Here is a 25,793-nt window from a genome sequence, read left to right on the forward strand (position 1 = left end):
TGTTCATGTCCTGGAAATCAGCATTGTTATCTGCTGCTGTTAAAGGCACAATTACACAGGCTTGTGGAAGAGTTGGCAACCATGTGTGCTTAGCTCTTCCTCATGTAAATTAATCAGAGAAAATTAATGAGTGAGTGAACTGTGCCCCAACGTATTTCTAAAATAGGAGCTCCCTGCTCCGAAAACAATAATTTGGAAACCTGGTGTGAAATATAATTCTACATAGAGTTTATCCACACGATCATACAAAGTGTTCCCCAACTGCGTGCGATTTTTCTTTGCCCAATCCTCCCAGTAAAAAAATTGCATACTGGTTCCAGATGTTTTTGCTGCAGTGAGTTTACACCATCTTGGCACTGAAAAACCACTAAATTTTGAGGGCAGGCAAGGCCTTCATTCTATTCATACGAAATGGAAGGTGCCTGTTTTTTTTTTTAATAGCTGGATATAAACTGAAACCAGGGACATATAAAGGAAGGGGTAAATGATCAGTGGGTAGCGCGACAATTCTTGGGAGGGGAATAATCCTCTCTTTCCTTGGCACTACCGGCCAGCTATTATTTTATCAGCTGTGTGGAATATTCTGCCTGCTTTCACAGCAGTTTCTGTTCACAACTGGTGTGAGGCATGTGTTCCTTCAAAGAGTTGTGTTAGTGATCAATAGGAGTTTTGAATTGTTGAAAATTACCTTGCCTTAAAGGCTTTTCAGCCCAGGAGCACACATAATAAGGAGAGGCACATTTCTGTAAGCGAATACATTTCACTGAGCAGGTTACCGTTATTCACTTAACCAGCATTAAATGTAATCCTCCCTGATTCTCTGTGGCCTCTCCTCCTCCCCTTTCCCCTGTCACTCTTCATCTCCTGCGAAGGTAGAAATCCTGCCTTCAAAAGCCTGTGGAGACAAGGGAACCTTGACAAACCCACTGAATATATTAGCTGGAGACATTTGATCCGAGGAGTTTCTCTGGATTCACCGCAAACGATAACTTAAGTACTGTAACCTCTGATATATTACCTCACAATCCAAGTATTCCTAATTCGCCTCCTTTGAAATCATGTCTATCTCTTGAGCTACAGTCTGTTTAGATTTGTATCCGAGCTCTAATTTTAGTTTAGATTTTTTTATTTCACAAGCAAGCAAATTTGCTGGACTTTTCGTGACTCTGGTCTTTTTCACCAGCTTTGACGTTTATTCTTCATCGTACCTTAAAGGAAGGGGAAACTTCACTAGATGTGTAGATTCTGCCTGTCCTAGAGCGTAAGGAAGAAATCTCTTCGCTACTTACCTTCACTGGGCTTATCTTGCTGACCAGCTTATCCTACACCGCAAGGGGTTCCCCTACCCCTCCTCCACAGAGCCAGTTTGTGGGGAGTAGCAGCACACAGGGGAAGAAGAATTGTGCTAGCATAAGCCCTTCTATGGGCTTCCGCTGGCAGAGACAGTAAAGTGAATTGGCCCAAATGGTTCTATCCAATGCTAGACCCACTGAATTTGATGGACATGACTAACTTAGGGCCATTAATTTCAGTGGATCTACTCTGGGTAGGATTTTGTTGGATACAACTCATACGAATGTATTCAGCTGGGTCTTCTTCAGAATAGATCCATTTCAATCAATGGACTGGACGTTAATCATGACTGTTAATTGCAATAAGTTTACTTTGAGTACGACTACCATTGGATACAACCCAAAGGGCTGATTCTTTGCTTTAGGCTAGGGCTCCTTGGGGGTTGGAGGAAGTGTGTGACATGCATTGACATATACCCAGGTATTGGTAGTGATGGTGGAAAGGAAAGCTTGGGAGGGAAGGAAAAATCAGTTGTATTACAAATACTGTAACATAGGCAGTACTGGGGGAGCAGGGGCGGGCGCGCATTTGTCGCCTCCTCAAACAAGTACTTTACCCCTCCATCCCCATTGCTGGAGCCCTGTGGTTACTTGAAGGAAAAGCATTTTTTACACCCCCCTTCCATTTTACCCAAACTTCTGAGCTTATAATTGCTGTGCCCCTTTACTGCCCAGTTCTGCAGTGACAATCATGCCAAGATAAAGTTGCATGCAACAGAATTATTATTAATAATAATTTATTAATTGTCTTTTAACCACCATCTTAAGGTGATTTGCACCTTAATAAGATAATTAAAAACCGTTTAAAACACAAATACAACAAATGCATTTCAAACTGGCATTCTGCTTCCTGGCAGAACCAACCAGGCACATTCTGGTAAGTGGAATAATGCTCCTCACACACCAAACACAATACAGTACTCACCTGGGCAGCTCTCTCTGCCTCATCAGGAAAGCCTGGTTCACACATTGAGTGCAACAGGCATGAGGCATTACAGAAAGGCTCTGTTGACATACACTTAAGATGACTGCATTTCAAAGAGCAGAGCCCAAGGAGGCAGGTGTCTCCAAAGGGTGCTGACAACAGTGAGGAAAGGGACCTGGTGGTAATTCCTGCCTGCATACACATGGCCTTTCTGATGCTCTTAATTTCTCTTCTTGGTAAAGCCCACATTTCAAGGGCTTCAGGTGCCTGTTTAAATGGGAATAAATGCAACTAGAGCATTATGTCTTGTGGAGCTTTTTTGCAGCCCATTCCTCAAAGCACTTGCCCTGGCACAAATCCCCCTGAAATTTTACCTTGTACATTCTGCACTATTCTATGTTACCTCTAGTCATTTTATATGATTCGTTTTTCCGAAAAAGGGAAATCATAACATCTTTGCTCTCTGTTTAGCCAAAACAAGCTGTTCAAGAATGTAAAATATACCATTTTATTGGCACTGGCTTAGCAGTGAGTCAGTAGACTTCTTGTGGGGGGGGGGGATCCTACAACTAAAATTGGATTCTAAGCTTCAAAAATTTATGACAATTGCTCCTTCTTGTGGCTTGACTGTTGACATATAATTAATTTGGGATTTTGTCTTAAGGTTTCCTGTCTAGGTTTGTACCTGTCACAAAAATATCCTTGAAAGTTTATCTAACAGCTGGAGCACTGAGAAAGTCTATTGAAATGTAGCAAAGCAGACTAATTTTTGAGGCAGAAGGAAGTGTTCATAGCATGATGGAATTAAGGTGCAGAAAGAATATAACTTTCACCTTACATCTATGACCTTGGGCCAATGGCCGTTTTGTATCAGTAATTTGGAGGAGATTTTATCAAATTTATTGGCCTGCTGAAACTGAAAAGTACTTACTAACAGTAAGTACTATTAGTGTGAAGCTACCAGCTGCTAATGACAGTTGTTTTAAAAGTGTTGATATACCATCATTTGTATTTGGATAGTCATTGATCTTATACCCTACGTCAATGGTTCTCAAACTTTTTTCACTGGGCCACACTTTCATAATAAATATTTGCTCACACCACACCAATTTTTTCATTAATAAGAAATACATTGGAAAATACAATTCAGATTGTCTTCAGCATCACTTGATGTTCTTGCTCTCATTATGAAAAGATACCTGTCCATATTCTGTAAAAATAAAATAAAAAAATGATACTATACTACGCTGAAATGGTTAGATGTTTCTTTGATTATCTGTGAACCTTCCTGCCACACTTGGCATCCTCTCCAGCCACACCGGTGTGGCGTTCCATACCCTTTAATATCTATACAAAGCTGCTGAGTCGAGTCATCCAGAGATGTGGAGTGTGTTGTGATCAATATGCTAATGACATGCAACTCTGTTTCTCCTTTACATCTATAAGTGTGGCAGTGGATGTGCTGTATCAGTGTCTGACTGCAGCAATGGAGTGGATGAGGGCAAAAAAACTGAAGCTCAATCCACTGGTGCACAGTTAAGGGGTATAGTTGAGTGAAGTTCAACCTTCTTCTGGAAAGGGGTTGCATTCCCCCTAAAGGAACAGGTATGCAACTTGGGGATACTTCTGAACCCATTGCTGTCACTGGAAACACAAATGGCCTCTGTGATTCAGAGTGCCTTCCATCCGACCCTATCTGGACAGGGGCAACCTAGTTTCTTTCCATTGTCTATTCTCTGGAGAGCTCTAGGTTAGATTATTATGCCTTTGAAATCAGTTCAGAAACTGCAGATGTAATGCAGAATTCAGTGGCCAGATTATTGATTAGGACCAGAACGTCTGAGCACTTTGCATTGATTCTGACCTACTGCACAATTAGTTTCTGGACTCGGTTGAAAGTGCTACTTTTGACCTGAAAAGCCTTGTGTGTCTCAGAACCTCAAAATCTCAGGCACCACCTCTCCTTATGTAAACCAGCCCAGGCTATGCAATCTTCATCAGCAACCCATCTCCATCTGCCACATCCCAGGAAGGTGGGGAGGATGACTGCACAAGACCAGGCTTTTTCAGTGCTCCCCTCTCCTCATGTGAAATGCTCTCCTGGCACCAGCCTTGCCCATTTTTAGGTATCAGGATAGGGTGTTTTTATTTATCCAGGCTTAGATGGTTAAGTTAGCCACCACTAGGGTGCTCATCTTTTAGTGAGGTTGGATAGGGCTTTTCCTCCTTATTGGATATTTGGGTGAACATCTTAGGAATTTTGTATTGTACATTGTTTTTCTTTTCTTAGTCACTTTTTACAAAAAAAGTCTCAAACAAATTCAGTCCATAATATAATAACACTACTAGTTTGGGAGAGGGCACAATCACAGGTATGTAGGATCTTGCAGGCTTTAAAAGTTACAACAAGCACCTTGCTTCTTAGATTAAGGTGGGATGAAGAATGGATTTTCTTGATCTTATGCCACCTATGCTATCTTTCAGGTGTATAGGTTCCTACTACAGGTGGGCTAAGATCAGGGCAATCTTCTCTGTTTTTCTCACCCTAAACCCATCCCACTTATTAATCTGCTATATACCCAGGTTGCTTCTTGTTTCCCAGAGATCTATGGATACAACTCCAGAATTTATACACCTGACTTACACAGTCATAATTACCCAGCATCCCGTGCGTCCTTGTTATTTCCAGGAAGCAATTTGTAAAGAGGACCTAATGTGTGACTTGTCTTTTGCACTTGCACCAGCAACAGCTGCAAAATGACACTAATTCCCAGTGTTGCCAAAATTTCAGAAATAAGGGGGAAGAAGAAGAGGAGGAGGAAGCTGAAGAGGGAACAGGGTTTAGTGAGCAGACTGTTGCAGAAGGCAGTCCGGACTCACAGGAGAGGAGCAGGAGACAGAGATGAGGCAGACTGCTGAAGAATCCAAGGAGTCTCCCCCTTCTGCTCTCCCCTGGTCCAGTGGCGTAGCGTGGGGGGTGCAGGGGGGGCCGGCCGCACCGGGGGCAACATCTGGGGTTAGGGCAAATCCATGGGTTAGGGGGCGCAAATCCATGGGTTAGGGGGCGCAAATCCACGGGTTAGGGGGCGCAAATTACTTGCCTTGCCCCGGGTGCTGACAACCCACGCTACGCCACTGCCCTGGTCACCAGGACACACAGCAGTCTCACCACCAATCCCCTGGCACTGAGCCTTCTTCCCTTGGGGGTTCCCCAACTGGTGCCTCCCACCACTCCTCTGCAACCAACCAGTCCAGGACACATGTTTGCATATAACATATCCATGCAGATTCAGTAACACAGTCCAGATATACAGGTATTCTCCATCTGAAGAAATTAAATCGGTGACTCTATCCCCTATCTCTTTTTCCATCTCACTTCTCTGTGTCCCTTAATTAATACAGATTCATTGGCTTTGGACCCTTAAGTTCTGCTTTCCCACTTACGTTTTCCCATGCCAGAAATAACAGACATTGTTCAGTGGCAGAGTGCTAGGTTCAATTCCTGGCATCTTTAGTTAAAGGTTCTCAGATAACAGGGCTGGGCAAGACCTCTGCCTGAGACCCACTTCCAGGTAGCGCAAACAATATTGGATGACATGGATTAGTGGTCTGGCTCAATAGGAGGCAATTCCATATATGCATATGTATATGACTTTCTGTTCCTGGAACAACCTCCACCTGATATAATTATCTCAGTTCAACAATATGCTATTTCTTAGACCAGAAACAAGCTGTGTGCACACATTCCCTCCTCTTCTTTATGCTCCCATTCCCTCCTTCCTTCTCTCATGCATCTTAATTCAATATTTATGGGGTTTGTTAAACCACAGTATTGCATGGCATTGGAATTGGGAAGCTGTGGTTTAAGCTGTCCCTACAAACCAGAAGATCAAACCACAGCGTGATGCTGAGTTGATACTCTGGTTTGTAGGAATTCCTTAATCATAAGAAACTATGGTTTAGCAAACCTCAGAAGTATTAAATTGAGGTGCAAGAGACAAAAGATGGAGGCATGTATGTCTGACTGTTACCCTGGGATCATGACATCTAAACCAGGGGTGGGGAACCTGTGGGCCTCTAGATGCTACTAGGATACAACTTGCATCATTCCTAACTGCACACTAGCTAAGGTTAATGGAAGATGGAATCCAAAAACATCTAGAGGCCCACAGGTTATATATATCCTTGATCTAAACTGAGGCCCTCGGTCAAGCATCCTTTCTCTCCTGCTTAAGAAGTTTCTTCTAACCACTTTCCTGGACCACAGTGACCTCACTTTTCCTGTGATGTCTGCTACAAGTTAATATTCCTCAGCATAATCCTGCCTTTCCCATCAATTAGTTTGTTCCATGATTATCATGCTAAGAACGTACTGTTTAAAAAAATTAATGCACACTACGTTTGTAATGTAATTACCACTGGTTGTTTAAATATGTTTTCTTTTTCCTTTGAGGAGCAAAATCTGCATGGTTTCAGTCCACAGGCCACTTTCTCAGGTTGTTGCATTGACTATCGTCAGTTAGTCTGAGTTTGAATACAAATTCCCAGTGACCCACACTGATGCTGATTTGGCTAGCCAGTAAATCAAACAATGGTGATAGTGAGAGAGTGAGTTGTTTCTGAAGCCAAAATGACAGTAGAACAGCAACAGGAGCAGGAAGAGGGAATGATAGTAGTGAAAGAAAATGGGAACAGGGTACTGCAGGACTAAGAAGCTGGAGAGAGAGAGAGAACAAGCGCCAAGGTTCAAGAGTGGTGAAATTGTGATTTAGGGAAAGGAATAATACATATGGGGCAGGTGGACTTAAGAACACCTCAGCTGATGCTTTTGAAGTGGGTTTGAAGAACAGGGTTGTGACATGTAAGAGGTTTTTGTGGCCAAAAATGTCTTTGAGGCAGGCAGGCAGGCACTCTGTTGGCTGTCACTGGCAGCCTTTGCATAACCAAATTGGACGGTGGCTCCTTCAGGTGTCTGGTTCTCAAGAGTTTACAAAAACCGGGACAAAATGCTAGGGTATATCTGTTTTTAATGCAAGGAATCCTCCCTGTTTTTAGGAACTTGTGGTTACCCTAATTGGCAGGTAAGAGAAACCTCACACCACTCCCAAGTTGCGTGATCCCTACGGAGGCTGGAAATAAGCATTTTCAAGTCAGCATATCGAGGCCAGTGTCTGCCTTAACTGACAGGCTGTTTCTTATTTTAAAAGGGGAACACAATCTAGATTAGTGTTATGTACTGAGTTGAATAGGATCCAAACTGCAGCAGTCTGATTGGTCCTAGAACAATAGGATCCAAAAGGCAGCAGTCTGATTGGTCCTAGAACAATAGGATTCAGAATGCAGCAGTATGATTGTTCCTAGAACAATGCAGCAGTATGATTGGTTGGCAGGAACCACCCAATCATGCTCCAGATAGAAGTGAATCCACAACCTGATTGGCTTACAGTAGAATTCCGGAATTAGCCAATCATGTGCAGCCCATTGTGTAAATAATGTATATAAAGCAGATGCTTTGAGGGGACATTCATTCATTCCTCCTCACCACTATGAGCTGAATAAAGAGCATGAAATCACTTTGCAACTCTGAGTATATTTCAATTAGATTATTTCCTTTGTGAGTCCAGTTCATTGTTTTACTGCTCCTTTCACCCATTCTGAAATGCGTCCCTCCCCAAAGTCATCTATTTTGTACATATCTTTACAAAATCCTCTTTTGCTGAGCAATGTAGATTTGATCAATGCACTAGCCAATGAATGGGGTTGATCATATATGGGATCTGAGTGGGTTAATGCCTCCTGTCTTTGTTTTCCTATACTTCTATGACTTAACCTTCTGAGCTTGTTTTGTAGGCCATAAAAAAGAAACTATTCCTTAACTGCTGTTCTCCTTTTTTATTTATTAAACACACAGCAGGCATCACATTGAAACTGCCGTGCAAAAAAGAAAGAAAGATATCGATTCTGCCCCTCCCCGTCTGCCAAAAATAATTCGAGAATTAAGTCTGCCTCCTTGACAATTGCAACTGCATTTGTGATCTGTTACTGCTGCCTTGTTTCATTCCGTTCTTGCCCAGCATTGAGAAATAAAACAGAAACACATTGAGCTCGCGTCGCACGCTGTTGCCACACTGCTGCTCTAATGGGCTTACTGACCACAACCTACGGGGGCCAGAATGTGTCAACAGCAAAAGGGCCAACCTCAATCACTGCCTGTGCTTTTTTACTAAGTTGTTACATGTCTAATTCTTTGCAGCTTAGTGCTCCTGCTGCTCTGGCTGCTCCTGTCCAAGGCTCACATCTTGCAGCAGCCTTTCCTACCCCCTGTTGTGCCACAAAGGTCCCAGCAGGAAGTCTTTCAGTGGAGCAGACAAGCCACAGTCTAGAGCAAATAGGGCATCACAATTTCCTAATAAGATGACTTACCAGATTGCAGCCAGAGTGGGGTGGGGTGACTCCGTATAGTTTTCATTTAACCACTTCCCTCCTCAAGCCCCAGGATTCCAACTTGTATCGAAACCCTAAATCGAGCCCATATCAAAGGGCATTTTATTCCTTCACAAAGCGTTGCCTCCTTAGCTTTGGCTGTCATAAAGCCCCATCTAGTCCTTTGCCAATCAATTAAATCTAGTAGTGACTGTCATCACTCCCTCCATCGTAGGCTCCTTGGTGTCAAAGGGGATGAACTCTACTTAGAGTGGGGTGGGATGTGGAGAGGAAGTTCATTACTTACGATTGCCTGCTCGGGGCATTGATTCTGCTTACAGAATGCCAGCGCCGAAGTGGTTAAATGACTTGAACATGGCTGGTTTCCTGCCTGCACTTGTAGTGGCCTAAGGCGGTGCCTGCTGTTCAGGAGTGAAAGAGAGCGTCTTGCCTCGTCCCAGGTGGCAGACAGGCAAACCATGTTATTAAGAAGCAGAGATCGCAAAACCTTGATCTTCACAAAAAAAGGCCCCATAATTAGTCCCTAGCATGAGAATAAATGGCATTCCACATCAGCAAGGAAGGGAAAAACCAAGCCTCCTTCAGATTTCATTAAGTGATTGGTAATATTGACAGTTTTTAGGATCTCGCAGGGACCTCTTTGTTATTTGAGCCACTTCGGCTCCACACTTTCTCTTTCTACGGTACTTTAAAGTTTAGGGACATGTTCCAGGAGCCTCACACTCTGGCTTTTAAGGGGAGATGTTGATGTCTTGATAAAGCAAGCCATATGGTCAAATGGAGCTGGGTAAATAAGCGTTTGTTTACACAGTGGGATCATCATCACTACCTTCTCTGAGCCTGATCCAAAGCTCAGCAAGCAGAAGCAACGTAGGACATTGCCTTTTGACAACCAAGGGATTTGAGGCAGGCTCATTCTGAACAATGTATTGATTCTGTAATGCCAGCTTCTGTTTTGCACTCAGGAGGGAAATGACATATTGAAAAATATGCATTAGGCCAGCTTACATTTCCACAATCTGTGTTTGGGGCTCTTGATATGCATATATAAATATATGAGACAGGGCAAATGTTGTTATGTGTGCGGTTGAGGAGCGGGAGTGGAATCTATCAAGTCATGTCCATTTTACAGATTTGATTTACAGTTGTTCCCAGTTGGGACAACATCCTGTCTAGGTAAGTCATCTAGCTTAGTCAAGAAATTGCTTGGTAACTTTCAAGGATACTCCTTTCCCCAAGAGTTTGATCCATTTCATTTTATGAATCTCCTGGGGCATCTACTGTTATTCCTAACTCAGATTAGTGATTCTAGCCTTTTCTTCTTCTTCTTCTTCTTCTTCTATTTTTTGGCAACCTGGGAAGTTCATCAGACCCACAAACTAATTCAGGCACCAGCTGCAATTTTGCCTTTAGATCCTTTGTGCAGATGAACATAATAGCACAATGTATTGGAAACAAAAATAACAAGATGTGATAGAGCGTGTCCATATTGCCTCGTTGGGTGTGTTTTGCTGTGAAAAGCCTTTAAGTACTGCAGCCACCTCTCCCTTAAGAGGAAATCGTGAATCCTAGGCTGCGAACACTCTGTACCTTTCAAACAGCTTTGAAGCACACTCTTTTGCTCAGAGAATTCTGGGCACTTTAGTTTACCCCTCACTGAGTTACAATTCTCTGAAACCCTTAACAAAGTACAGTGCCCAGAATGCTTTGAGGGAAAGAACGAACTCTGAACATGCTTTAAAGGTATAGTGTCGTAAGCATGATCTCTGTCCGTTATCTGTTTTTGTATATAGGCTTTGAAAATGTCCTACCAATTTGCACACACCAAAAGCCTTATCTGGGGATTCTTTGCCCTGCATGACTATGATCCCATGAGAGGAAGGTTGGGCGTTTTCTCCCTGGCCCTGCCTCCTTTATTGCATCCCTGACAGTGTTTCCAGAGCTCTCCACTTCTGCAGCAGCAAACCTACATGCTTTGGAACCCTAAAAGACCAGAGTTCTAAACTGTGTGGACAACCTTCATGAGTTGAAAAGCCTCCGCACTGCAGAAGTAGACTCTTGAACACATGGATGGCTGCAAGAGCATCAAATGCAGTGCAACATAAGGAGTGTGGCCAGGAAATGAAACTTTGCATTTACTGAATTTTTTTCACTAGAATCATATGAAGTAAATCCCCACTGTTCACATTTAACAAACAGTAAGTAAAGAAAAGCTGACTTGCTCAAGTCTGCTAAGCAGTCTTGTCTCCATTGAACCTCAGTTGCACTTTAATTCTACAATGGCCTATGCTTTCTTGTAAGTAGTCTTTGAAACGACATGCACTAGTAAACAAAATATTTCTATTACTGTATAATTAAGAATAATGTTTTCTTTCTATAGTACATAAGTTTTAAAGCTGCCCCTTTTGAGTACAGATTGGTAACGCTGATGTACTAACATTTCCAAATACTGCTGGAATTTATTTCATTTGTTTTTATTTGATGCGTGCCTAAATTACCAAGCCTGTGTTGCTTTCCGGATTTAGCATTTTCTGGATAGAGCATGCCAAGCTTTGTGTACAATTCAAATGAAGAGATTTCCTTCACTTTTACTTAAACCTGTGAATTTTTATTGATCTGAGAAATAAAAAACAGGACACCCAAACTTTGGTTGATTTACTAGGTCTAAACAATAAAGACTAACATCAGTTTTGACAACAAACAAAACCAGTTTCTGTTCTATTGGTTATGTTTAAAAGATTTCAGTTTCAAACCAAACAGAACTTGTGGTTATTCTGTCAGATATTTATATAGCCACGGGGGCGCCATAGTCATGCACCGCATACATCATTGTATTTTTAAAATGTACTTAATGAACTTTTTTTTTTTCTCTTCTGGTAACTACTTCATTGCCTTAAATGAATGCATTCCATTAGAATTTGTAACAAATGAGTACTTTGTGTTTGCATTAATGCCAAACACGTTTAACAAATTTTTAACAAGGAACCCTGGCAAGAAGCCAAACTCCTAGAGGGACACTGAAGGAATGCTATAAATTTAAACTGGATTTTACCTTTTCACTTAACTCAGCAAGTGTCTTAGGTGTCTTTGGCATCTTGGTATTTGCTGCTTTTCCATTTTGAGTTAGCTGAAATTTTGTATTTTGGGGGGGCGGGTCAGAATTCTTTTTCCATAGCTAGTTCTGTTTGCTGGATACTTTTTAACATATGTGCAACTTGAAGAGGAATCCTTGGTTATTAAATCGGAGCTTTGATTAAATGTTGTGCTTGCGTGGTTTTTGCACTTACGAAACTATGATTTTAAGAAAACTTCATTCACAATGGGAAACCTCTGTATGTTGGGACCAAGACGGCTTTAAGTCACGTCAGATCATACACTGCCATTAGGAAAAAAATCACAGTTTAGATTTATGCAGAAAGCAAACCCAGTAATGGTTTTCGAAAACCTCCTGATGCTTTGTCTTGTGTTCACAGCTGGGTTGCAAATTTCTGGTGATGTTTGCAACTGCAGTCTTACCCTCAGCTGCTCCGAAGTGATGATGACATTGTTGGCTGGAATGGTGGGACTCTGGAACGCCATCATATCCATAGGGTCATGTCTTAAGTAGTCCCACGGGAATCAGGTATGCTGCAATGTGGGCTGGCGCTGTGAAGTTAATAGGTAGTTTCCAAACCGCTTGGCTACTTTGCAGAGAATGCTTCACGGAGAATTTCCAAGACGCTGGGTTACCACACAGCGTTTTATAGGGAAGCGGGGAAAGGAAGCACAGAGGCTACTAGGCCACATGCAAGGAATCCTTGCAACAGTGTGAGGGTGGTTAACAAAGTGGCGGCCGGATTTCAGGCATGTGGTAGGTGACCTGAAGCTGCCTGTTGGGATCGGAGGAGCAAGGCTCTTCAGAAGCTGAGAGACACGGACCACACTGTGAGGGGCCTGGTGGATGCAGCAGTGAGAATGGAATGTGAAGGGGGGACCAGCAGCACCCACCAATCACAGTGCTGCGTGGGAAGAGAGCAAGGAGGCATCAGATAACTCCGGGTCAGATTTGGGAGACAATCTGATACAGGGAGTGGCGGTGCCCTTCAGCATAGGGGTGGGGGAAGATGGTGGCTTTCCAGAAATATTCTGGAAGGGGGTAGGAAGGAAAGAAAGGATAATGATGGTGATAATTATAATAAAAATGAACCACCCGTTCATTCCTTTCCCTTCTTTGGGCTTTCGGACACAGGTTATGTGCATGTGCACACACAAACAGAACCAAAGAAGGTCAATGTTATTATTTATTATAAACAGCTCTTTTTCCCATTAGCAGTTTTGCACAAAACAACTAAATAATAATAATAATAATAATAATAATAATAATAATAATAATAAAGATTTGTGCATGCCTTGTGCTGGGCTTCCTACCCCAAGGAGTGAGGCGGCCTCCTAGAGAGCTGGCCTATCCGCTCTGCGTGGAGTGCTCACTGTGGAGCAACCCCTCTCTCACAGTAGATCACTTTTATGGGGAGAAAAAATTGAGCCTGCCAAGGAGTGTCTTGCCATCACAGAAAACAGCTAGACAGAAGGAGGCATAGGTGCCTCTGATCTCCAGACCCTTCCTCCAGCACTGGAAGTTGTGGCTCCGAGAAGGTTGCTCTCAGCAATGGTTAGATAGTAGAAAGCAGCCAAAGAAGGCAGACGAAAGTGATGGAATACATGGAATTGGCTGAGATGACTGGCAGAATCCAGGACCAAGGAGAAGAGTCGGTGGAAGAAGAGTGGAAAAAATTTAAAGTATATCTTCAAAAATATTGTAAGATTAAGGATTGTTAGAAAGATGTTGGAAAAAGAAAATTATATGGCTTTGGTAGAAATGATATAAAGGATTAAGTAAAAATGAATTGACGAAAGAGTGAACGTAAAACTACAATATATTAAATCAAATTATTAAGATAAAAACAAGGTTGGAAGGATTTGCTGAAATAACAATTTGAATTAGAATACAAAAATGGGAGGTGTGAGGAGGTCAAGGAAATAAGTAAAGGAAGAAAGTTATGTAAAGGTTTAATCTGTTTTTTTTTTTGTTTTTTTGTTTTTTCTCTTTTTTAAAAATGATTGTACTTTTTCTGTCTTTTTTACTTTTTTTCTTTTTTCTCTTTGTAATCTTCAAAATTCTGAATAAATATTATCTAAAAAAAAAAAGAAAAAAAGAAAGCAGCCAAAGAAACGTCACCAGACACGCAAAGAGCTGCCCACAAACACTTGAAGCTAAAGTGTGCTTCAGTGCATCCACAGCTGGGCAAAGTGTGAAGTCTTGTAGGATTTCGCCCCAGATTGGTTTATGTATGGATCAGCAGCTTGCAGATTCAGAGGCAAAAATGTGCAGATGAGAGAATGTCATGTAGATGCTGGGGAAATCCCACAGGCATGAGGAGCTCCAAATCCACACTGAACTGACGTGGAAATGTCCTAAGTCATGCTTAGCAATCAGCGCATTAATTCTTTCAAATATTGTCTGCTAATAATAGGGGGATATAAGAATTAGCAGGTGGGGATGAAACCCTTTCAGGCAAGAGTAAGCTGTTGCTCTTGTGTCATCATATTCTTATGCCAGGGAAAATGTAGAACACAAATTCAATGATTTTACACTCCAGGCACAATAATGAATGTGCTTTCTTCAGTAAAGAGAGCTGACAGCAAATTCAGGTGACACATTTAAAGATATTAAGACAAAATGACAATGAAGTAACCTAATATTGTATGAATGGTAGCTGGATAGTCCCAGTGCTTAATTAGATATCAATTTCCCAGTAATAAAACCATTGTTTATATTGATAAAATTATTTATAGGCCAGCTTTTGGGACATAGCTCACCCAGGGTGACTCTCAGTGTCATAAACGCAAAATAAATATAATGATATGAAATAATCACAATTAGTGGCATAGTAATTATTTTTAAAGACCAGTTAGAAGACTTAAAACAAAGACTTATAAAACAATTGAGCAGAACTATGCTTTAAACTAACTTTATAATAATAATAATAATAATAATAATAATAATAATAATAATAATAAAATTTTTAAAAATTACTGAATTGGTTAGTCGCTTTACCTTGCCCAGGGCAACCCAAGGCAAGTTACAACCAAATAGACAGTCAGACAACCCGCCCCCCCCACCCAAAGATACATTAATGCTAAGAGAAAAGGGAATACATTAAAAACATCCCGTCCACTTCTAAAAGGGCACAGATAGTTAAAGGCCAAAGGCCTTATTATAGAGGAAAGTTTTTGCCTTGCACCTAAAGATGTACCGAATAATGAGGGCGCCAGGCGAGCCTCCCTGGGGAGAGCATTCCACAAATGTGGTTTATGATTCTGGCTTGTTCCAAAGCTGGTAACCATAGTTTCCCAGTACATATGAAATGGGAAACTGTGGTTAATTAGAGACTTCCTGGTTTAATCCCAGGGCACTGAGAAGGGAGGAGTGAAGGAGCTGCAGGCACGGACAAAAGGATCATTCATTTCTTGGTTTATTAAATTCAGTCTTGACTGCCCAAATGCAGAAATCTCTCCCCTACCCCCTACCTCAGTCTTTCACTTACTTCCACATCAGTTGTTTGCCTTCTGTGTGAGCCCCATGTGTAATATGTCAGAAGAGGACACTTTAAGATTTTGTTAATGAGTTTCTCTTGCCGCAAACATTTGGAAAGCATCTGGAACAGAATGGACATTAACCCAGATGTCAAAAATAGCCTGCATTTTACTACCGTTATTAAACAGTTTCCCCTTTCACCCGTTTGTGTTTACCCTATCCCTCAGCGTCCTTCTGCAAATCACTCTGGAAAGGAAAGGGATGGAGGTACTAAGTGGGTTCGTCAGGCAGCAGGTGTCTTTATTCCAAAGAAAAACAATCTGAAGAACAGTCGCAAACTATAGGACCCTTTTACATACTTCTGTTCCCAGCATACAATATTTACTCCGCAGTGCTGGTGTTGAGTGTCAGTCGCTTTCATCAAAGTCTCCTGAAGGTGTGCTGTGCTTTAGAATGGGGTCATTCTTTGCGCTTCCGTGTGGAAATCTATTTTAGAGCCTCAGGTGTGCTCATGCACACAGGTTTGGGGCAGCACAGGTATGGGGCCTAATCCAGAATTCCAGCCTGTGGAAGAGTGCCATTGCCCCTACATAGAAATATGTGGTCCTGGTGCTAGAAACCCTGAGCCCTGTCATACAGTCTTTCTCTGTACAGCCAGGGTGGGGAATCAATGACCCTTCAGATGATGTAGACTCCCATCAGCCCCATCCAGCAATGGTGCAGTTTCTACAGCAATGCCATACAGGTTGTCAGGCTTCTAGTTGCACACTGAGGGAGAGAGAGAGGATTACTGGCAGTGGTACCTTGTGAACGGATGTTTCCCTCAGAATGTGACCCTAAGTTACTTACTAGGAAAATAGGTTCCCCTGAAATCAATGTATGAGTAGGTGGTGTGTTTATGACTGGAATGTGTCAGCGTTGTGTGTTCTGCATATTCAGTAACCGGAGAGAAAGATGCAAACTGCATTCAGCTCTAGCAGGTGTTGGAAAGCAAGATTCTTCTTCCTCCCTCTTGCACTTCTCCGTTTCTGTTTTTGTAGAAATGTGTGCAATTTCTTGATGAGTGGATCAGCCGATAGAGAAGAAGTCCATTCAAGTATTTTGATACTGTTTGCTGAAGTCTGAAGGGACAGCTAAATAACAAATCTGCCTTCTGCATTTTATTTCTCATCCTCATTCCTTTATTTGAGCAGAATGTTTGTTTCAACAGCCTCAGTGAGTGTGAAGGGATGCTTCAGCTTGTAAAATATCAAAAACATTGGGAAACTGCAAACTTGTTTTATTCAGCTCCCAACCTGGTGCAAAGGGGGGGGGGAGGGGTCATAGATTGTTCTTATAGTTGGAACATGTGCTTCTTGTTAATTCACATGGGTGCTTCCTGTGTATATATATCTCTTGGAGTAATCCTTGGTGCCTAAAGAATGGGAACTATGTAGTTTGCAAAATGCAAAGTGTGCTTTGACTTACAGTTTTCATAAAAAGTTTGCAAAGGTTTTATGTGCCAGAACTAGTAACTTGATCTACTTCAGGAACTCCCAAACTTTCCAACTCTGTAGAAATCACTTCTTCTTGTGCCAGAGTTGGATCCGAACTTGTAATGAAGTCAATGGGAATCTCTCCATTAACATGAAAAGGTTTTGGATCAGGCCCCAACAGTGTTAAGCTGTTTGCAGTTTTCATTTACTTCTCCAGTATAGATGATAAACCAATAATTCTGCTTGAGAATAACCCCAGCTAATTGCTTAAAAGTACATGTAATTCAAATACTGTTATTGTTGTTGTTGCAGCTGTTGTTGTAATGTTTTAGTTTTGCAGGCTTTTACAGTTTTAACAGGATTGGATTAATGCCAAGGATTTAGATGTGCGAAGTATGAAATATTGGGACATATTGGTGGCAATTGCTTAGGTTGTAGGGTTAGCACATTGAGTGTCAACAGGAGAGATAGGACTATACCAGCTCCAAGTTTCTATGACTCTTGGCCTGGATGCATAGTCCCAAATAGTTTTGTTTCTGAGAATTCAAAAAATACTGTTTGCCGCATTCCATTTAAAACACACACACACACACACACACACACACACACACACCAGGGCTAGCAACTTGAAAGGTTATACAGTGGTACCTCGGGTTACAAACACTTTGGGTTACAAACACTTCGAGTTACAAACTCCGCTAACCTGGCAGTAGTACCTTGGGTTGAGAACTTTTCCCCAGGAGGAGAACAGAAATTGTGCGGTGGCAGCGGGAAGCCCCATTAGTGAAAGCACGCCTCAGGTTAAGAACGGTTTTGGGTTAAGAACAGACCTCCAGAACAAATTAAGTTTGTAACCTGAGGTACCACTGTACATCATTTCTATATTATGTAACCTGATGTAAATTGTCCTTGTATGCCGTGTTGGTCTGCCATAGTCAAAACAAAAAATTTTTTTTCCTTCCAGTAGCACCTTAAAGACCAACTAAGTTAGTTCTTGGTATGAGCTTTCGTGTGCATGCACACTTCTTCAGATACACCCTGATGGACTTCCATTTCATGCGGCTCAATGTGGTGCCTTCCATAGTTCCAGTTACAGATAGGTAGCCGTGTTGGTCTGCCATAGTCAAAACAAAAAAATTTTTTTTCCTTCCAGTAGCACCTTAAAGACCAACTAAGTTAGTTCTTGGTATGAGCTTTCGTGTGCATGCACACTTCTTCAGATACACTTCTTCAGATACACTGTGTATCTGAAGAAGTGTGCATGCACACGAAAGCTCATACCAAGAACTAACTTAGTTGGTCTTTAAGGTGCTACTGGAAGGAAAAAAATTTTTTTGTTTTGTCCTTGTATGTTGTCACATGTGTATTTTTTAGGTCAAAGAAAAACTTTTAAAATAATCTTTTCAGTCACATCATTTATTAAAAACTACAGACAGAAGCATGTTATGCTCAGTGTTGTACTATTCACAGACATATTGGAAATGCATTTTATAACAGCATACGGATACTGTTAGGTAATTCTATGGATAATGTCTGAACCGCAGACTTACTTTTAACGTGCTAATAAACTGTGAAGCATTCATTTTTAATTTTTTCCTGTGTGATGGAAGGAAAAAAGTATTCTAAATAAGACTATTTCCAGTACTGAAGTAATGCATATTGTTTTTAGAATAAAGAGGGAAAGACTACACCTTGATTTTACATTTTGCTGCAATTGGTTAGGATCCAGATTTCTAATTTACGTCATTTATCTTTGGGGAAAGGCGGTGGAGTCTACAATAGTTATTGCCATAGGTAGTACAATACTGAACCAAGGTGTCTTTGAAGCAGAAATGTGCTTTAAATGTATGGTTTGTACACAGCCCTTGATAGAACTGTATCAATCTCTAAAGCTATATCTATAGATGTGGCCTCCATGGCCAAGAGCACAAGTCTTCAACTGTGCCTTTCCTGGACAAGGATACCTTAGCCACTGTGACTCATGCGCTGAGTGACAACTGAGGCTATTTTAGTACCTTCTATGTGGAGCTTCCCTTATGACTGGTTTGGAGGCTGCAGCTGGGGCAGAATATCATGACAGGTGATGAGTGGTGCCCCTTACACTGTCTTCACCCCTGTATTCAACTGGAGTTACAAATGTCTACAGTTCTGGCTTCTGGTGCTTTAATACATCAGCTTTCCTACACCACTTTCAATTTGAATTTAGCCTGATCTTTTATTCCCCTTCCTTCCCTCCCCCTCCCCTTTTTATGAAGATTACCAGCTCTGGGATCCCACAGCTAATTCTCCCCTGGCCTCCTTGCTGGCCCAGATAGGACTAATTTAGCCAGCTAGCCCTGGTGATCAGCTAATGTTTATTGGATGGATTCCCCCCTAAATTGATTTTAGAACTTTGAATTTATTGTTATCCACACTTTTATACTGTATTTTATGCTGTTTTTGGTTGTATCACAATTGTTTTAAATTTGTTGTTAGCCGCCCTGAGCCCCGTTTTCTGAACCGGGAAGGGTAGGGTATAAATAAAATTATTATTATTATTACATGGGCTGAATCCCAAGAATATTCTACAAGTAGAATGACTTCCGCTCATGCAATGCAGCTTCCTTTTCTCCTCCTCCAGGGGTTGTAGGAACCCCCCAGAGCAGGGTGTTGTTGTTTTTTGAGGGGGTATACAGGCTATATTGGGAGGAAGGAGAGGGAGAGTAAGTTCCATTGCATGAGTGGAAATCATTCTGCTCATGCATTATTTTTGTTGGCTGCAACCCAGTACCTGAAACTTAGCCTTCCTACTGAGATAGCTCCAGTTTGCTGGTAGAAGGGATAATGTGACCCACTTCAGGTTCTTCATGAAAAAGCAGACTACCCCTCTATATGCATCTCCATTGCAGATAACTATAGATCAGGAGCCTCCACAGTCAGAATGGTGAAATATTCCTTTTGTCTGTTTAATCATCTACCCATCACCTTTCTCTAAAACTACTCAAGATGGCATCTGACCAAACAGAAACAATACAATAAAAAGTGAAATGAAATGAAAGTGTGGCTGCAGGAAGCCTTTGCTGACCTGAACTGGGTCCTACTGTGTCTCCAGAAACTATGTGAGCTCACCATTTTGGATGGCTTCTTGTTTTGCTGCAGTTATCAAGAGGAGCTGGAGAAAGAAGCAAACGCAAGGCAGCACTGCAGGACGATGAGAGACGAGAGAAAAGAGGATGATTTGCTGCAGTGGGGATCTGAATGCAGTCGCCACTCTTGGAGCTCCACCCCCCAAACGATCACAGAAGTGGGCGGGGCACATGAAGGTTGCCATCAAACAATAAGCTGCACAAACGGGTGTCCTTCTCCATTATATCTTGTAATACGTTACGAAGTCAGATACTTTGGAAAACAATTAAGGGGACTTGATTGGAAATTAGAAGAACTTCATTTCCTTTAACGGGGTCGTATGAATTATTGCAGAATTATTATTTTTTAAAGAAAACTGAGTTACCATCTGTTCTGAACATTACTAAATGAAGTTAATTAAAGTGGGATCTTTAATTTGACAGATTTGTATTAATTTTAATCTGTAGTTGAGGTTCCATTAGCTGCAGTATCATTGTCTGCTGTTTCTGGTTAGTTTCTTCTAAAGTATCACTTCTAAAGCACTAGATTATTACAGGGACTAGCAAGCTGTTTCATAATGGTGTCGGCATTAGTCATACCCCCAGTAATGTGGGCTTTTCAGGGTAATAAAAACAAAGTCTTCACCCTCCTCTGTTTCTTTACTATTACTCAAGCCATTTTGATAATGCAACCAATATTAAGCTCTGGGCCAGGTTGGAAATGAAATCAATTTTTACTACTAATATCTGTTGGCGTATGAAAATATGGTGTGTGTCTCTGACAATGCATGGGGCATCTAACAGTGCGATCCTATACATATCTAGTCAGAAGTAAGTCCCATAGAGCTCAATGGGGCTTACTCCCAGGTAACTGTGTAGGACTGCAGCCTAAAATGATTAGCAATTATTTGTATACAGTGGTTGATGTATGTCTGGAAGATAAAAGCTTGACGCAAGAATCTATACTTGTATACGAGCGTCTATGAAGATGCATCAAACTTTTATCATCCAGATGCACAACAGTATTTAATATAAAAGCTGGGACTCTTGATTTTTTTTCTAATTCAAAAGAATGTTGTGATTATTAAATATATGCATTGGGTCTCCTTTACGGGAAGGGACCCTTCCTCGTTGTTTTCTGAACAGGGAAACAATACGTACCATGGTTTATAATGTATTTTAGATGTTAAACAAAGAAGTATCGATGAATGAGTAGATAATTGAAAATTATCTCTGTCATCCAGCAAATTATAATAAATGTGAACATGTTAAAAACACATGCCAGGGGAATAGACAGGTGTGGGGGGAGAGCCCTGGAGCTATTATGTGTAGTGACAGACTATTATTGATGTTGAACTATCTGCTGTTTCCCCAAAGTAAGGGTCTTCCCTTAGCGAGCATTTTCGTTCCATCTGGCATACGTGCTCATAACAAGAGCTCAGTCCTGTGACTGGCATATCTTTTTGTCAGTGAGAGGGGGCACTTACAGGCTTGTAAGTGGATATTGACTTATCTGCACTTCTTAGAAGCAAACAACATGTGCAATCCACCAGACACCTTCTGTTATGAAACCTCCATTCATTTTAATAAGATGTGAGCTGGGCTTTGTTGAAATGAATGGATGTCGTGGAGCAGAAATGCTGGGTGGACTGGCCCTCCCCCATAAAAATTAAACATGTGTGGCCTTAATTCTTGGTACTTTCTTTCTTTCTTTCTTTGCTGCTGTGGAAAAAAAACAGTTTTTGAACAGGATATTCATAAAATCTTGCACTTAATTTAGAAATATGTCATTATTTTTGAATGGTTGGTGCAATTAATCTTGATCATCCAGTATGAGCCATACATATGAACCCCCTGGAAATTATTATTTGCCTAGAAAAGAGTAATTTATTAGTTGGTTGCACCATCGTTCTCGATGAAATTGAAGAGCCAGTGAATGCAAGCAGAATTTCTGCTCAATGTTAATTCAATTCAGTACATGGAATAATAAATCTGTATAAAATATGTATAGCATAGATTATCCATATTCATTTATATTTTAAAAGTTTGTCCTTTGACTTTCAATGGGGTTTTGAACCTTGGGTTTGTTTGTTTGTTTGTTTGTTTGTTTGTTTGTTCATTTTAAAATGGAAAGCTCCTGGGAGTTTCTTTAGCACATATGACAAATGTTGCACTTGTGAACTTGGACAACAAAACGCGTTACTTTTGACAAAGTTGTTGTCCTAGTAAGGGATGGCTGTCTGGGCACAGTCCACTGGGATGTTCTTTTGCACAATCTCCATTGAACTGAAAGGAGGAAGACTAGGATATGAGCTGTTGCAGAGATCCCATTCTACCCAATGGGGCTTGTGCAAGAGAGCTTTGCGGAAGATTGTGCCTTCTGTGTCTCTTACAGTCAGGTCTTTACCTTAATTCTGCAACTGAATACTTGAAGTAGGAAATAAACTAGGGAAACATAGGGTCCTTAAAAACAAAACTGTATAGTTAGATATTTATATGTATGTGCCAATTTTGTCACAGATATTATTTTGGGGGCATTTTTGTTTTATTTTTGCTCCTTTCATGTTGGTAAGAGCATTGAACCTGACTTTTATCAAAGCCTAAGACTTAGCCTCTACAGAAGAAAATTTTGTCTAACATTGCTTTTTCCCATTTCACATGATATATACTATGATGTTTGGCGGGGGAATCTTTTCATACACTAAAATAGAATCTCGGGGTTTACAATAAACACTGTGATGTTGGGCAAACATTTTATTCGAGCAATGTTTGGTAGATTTCTTCCCCCTTGAAATGTAAAAAAGTCAAACAAGCCTTTTGGTTAACATTTAAGATGAGTATTATTTTACTGTGGGATCAAACTTGTACTGCACATTCTTTCATTTAAATGTACAGAATGAATTTTGTATTTAAATGAATTTTGTGTATCCAGTATGCACGTAAATGCACATTGACTTTCATTTGAAAGTGGGTTTCAATTTCCTTTTTAAACAGTGTTTATGAAAAGATTTCAGATGTGTCACAACCTATACCTGCATTTTCCTTTGGTGTAGAGTGATTGTTTGAATGTGATGTTCTGCAACAATGGGTCAGCATTCCCTATTTACCTTTGACCCTCATTTGATAGTGCTTCTTGTAATAATTTTCTCCAAGTGAGTGGCATGTTCTGGATTGTGATCTTGACATGTGATTAAGGACATTGATATGAAACTAAGGAATCCTTAGAAATTACCAGTGGGCATGTTTTAGAACAGTCATTGTAATTTTAATGTCTCGTAGAAGTGTAAAGTACCAAGGTATTTAGAATTCATAACATTGTTATCATGTGTATGAGAAGTGCTTGGTGTTGATCAGCTCGTTTATATTCATCAAATAAATCTGGTTTCTTTCTGAACAATGTGTTGTATCGTTCAATTTAAGAACTGAGTATGATGCAGCAATAGGGACCTGTGAGTGAAGTCTGATTTTGTGCATGGAAATGCTATCGTGGAGCATCAAGTCCTGCAAGGAGACAAAGCAAACATCTGTGCCCAATAATGGAGCTGCATGCTTGGCTCTTGGACACGGGTGGCGCTGTGGATTAAACCACAGAGCCTAGGACTTGCCGATCAGAAGGTCGGCAGTTCGAATCCCTGCGACGAGGTGAGCTCCCGTTGCTCGGTCCCTGCTCCTACCAACTTAGCAGTTCGAAAGCATGTCAAAGTGTAAGTAGATAAATAGGTACCGCTCCGGCGGGAAGGTAAACGGCGTTTCCGTGCGCTGCTCTGGTTCGCCAGAAGCGGCTTAGTCATGCTGGCCACATGACCCGGAAGCTGTACGCCGGCTCCCTCAGCTAGTAAAGCGAGAAGAGCGCTGCAACCCCAGAGTCGGCCACTACTGGACCTAATGGTCAGGGGTCCCTTTACCTTTACCTTTTATGTTTGGCATAGATCACAAGCATGACTGCAGTAAACCTCAAATAGAAGGTGAGGTTCTTCAGTTTTGGAATGCAACACTGTAACTATATTCCCATCCACACTGTACCTTTAAAGCACTATCATACCAATTTAAACAGTCATGGTTGCCCCACCCCACCCCCAAATCCCAGGAACTATGCTCTCCTCAGAGTGTTGAGAATTGTTACAAAATCCACATTGCACTTACATTGCTACAAGTCCCAACACGGTTTAACAATCAATTGCTCTTCATGGGGAACTCTGGGAATTATATCTCTCTGAGGAGAGAGACTTTCTCTTTTAGTAACAGTCAATAATTTATATGGTTTTGCAGCTCTTTTTAAATTGGATTGTAAAGAGCTTTCTGTGTGGTTATTATACAGAGGGCCTTTTCGGTAGTCATGCCCGCCCTGTGGAACGCCCTCCTGTCGGATGTCAAGGAAATAAACAACTATCTGACTTTCAGAAGACATCTGAAGGCAGCCCTGTATAGGGAAGTTGTTAATGTTTGATGTTTAATGTTTGATGTTACCGTGCTTAATTTGTTGGAAGCTGCCCAGAGTGACTGGAGCAACCCAGTCAGATGGGCAGAGTAATGATGATGATGATGATGATGATGATTCTTCCCAAAATCTGGTTTCTGGTGTGGAATCAGCTCCTCCTACAAATTATTGAGACGTTCTCTCTCTCTCTCTCTCTCTCTCTCTCTCTCTCTCTCTCTGTGTGTGTGTGTGTGTGTGTGTCTGTGTGTAATGCTTGTTACCCTTGTATTATAAAGAAAGTCCAGCTAATGCATGGCTAACTTTTGCTAATGGTGTAGAAACCACTTTAGCGCTTCTCTAGTTGTTGGAGAATGGGACATCCTACCTCCTATTTATGCACTGCCTCTTACTTACCTGAACCCTTAGAACCTCCATGTTTAGAAGCGGTCTACCTCTGAATAGCAGGTGATTGAGGGGGATGAATGAAGACCGCTGGCTCCATGTCCTTCTTGTGTACTTCCCAGAAGCATCTGGATAGCCACTTCTGGAAACAGGATGCTGGGTTAAATGGACTCTTGGTCTGATGCAGCAAAGCTGCTCCTATGTGAAATCGCTTTCACTTGTTCTCCCACAATTCCTGGCAAAGAAAGAAGAATTTACAAGTCTTCCAAGAAGTGAATTGTGTAATGAGATTGAGCATATGTAGAAAATATATTGGTAGACTGCCATAGAACGCTCCTTTGGGCTGAAAAAAAGGCTAAAGCAAAATAAATAAACAAACACGTGAAGTACAGAACAAAAAGGGAGTACATTTCATGGGTGGATAAATGGCTGGATAAATTAGTACCTCAGAGACACTGAGACAAGTGATAGAAATTAGTTCAATAGTAAGACAGCTTTCTGGTTTCAGGAACTGCAGCATTTTTAGTGCGAAATTGCAGCCATCCAACCATTTGTTAAGAAATGTGTTTATATGCTATCCATGAAGGTGATCTAAGGTCAATGTCTGTGATGCGTCAGTTTGGAACCTAGAAGCACTCGCTCCTCTGTCAGCTGTATCAAAGGGTCTTGTGAGAGAAATCTAACAACTTTGGATAAACACAATGCTGGGCAAAGAAGCCGTATGTCCAGCTGTTTAAAAAACTGCTCCAGGTCCCCACCCCAAAGAACTAAGTGGGCTCCAGATGTTCTGGCAGCTAACGGCCACAGCAGGTCTTCAGCCTCATGACACAATGATGAACAATCATCCAACTCCAGATGGTGCCTCAGCCAATTAGGGGAAACAAGTATATGGAGATCATGAGGCTAGAGGCCTTTGGAATGCCCCAGGTTCACTCTGGATGGCCCCAAATCGTGCCTCTTGTAAATGTTTATAAACTAGTACAACAGCCTCTTGGACCAGGGCTCATGAAGTAGGTGACAGATCTGGACCTCATGGGAGAGAAAGCGGTTCCACCCACCACCGCCTCTGCCATCACTGCTGCCTCCTCCTCCCTCTCCCC

At 41.4% G+C, this 25,793-nt stretch overlaps 1 protein-coding gene across 12 annotated transcripts in view; it reads left to right on the top strand.

Moving 5' to 3' along the window:
- Positions 1-23,268, top strand: part of ERC2 (ELKS/RAB6-interacting/CAST family member 2) — a 512,280-nt gene extending 489,012 nt beyond the window's left edge. For all 12 annotated transcript variants that reach the window (XM_083602952.1, XM_083602957.1, XM_083602950.1 and 9 more), the window contains one exon: positions 19,909-23,268. The gene's annotated coding sequence lies outside the window, so the exon portion shown is untranslated. The remainder of the gene's footprint in view (positions 1-19,908) is intronic.
- The last annotated feature ends 2,525 nt before the right edge of the window (positions 23,269-25,793 follow it).

The sequence above is a fragment of the Podarcis filfolensis genome (assembly GCF_964270895.1).
Source record: "Podarcis filfolensis genome assembly, chromosome: 2".
NCBI lineage: Eukaryota > Metazoa > Chordata > Lepidosauria > Squamata > Lacertidae > Podarcis > Podarcis filfolensis.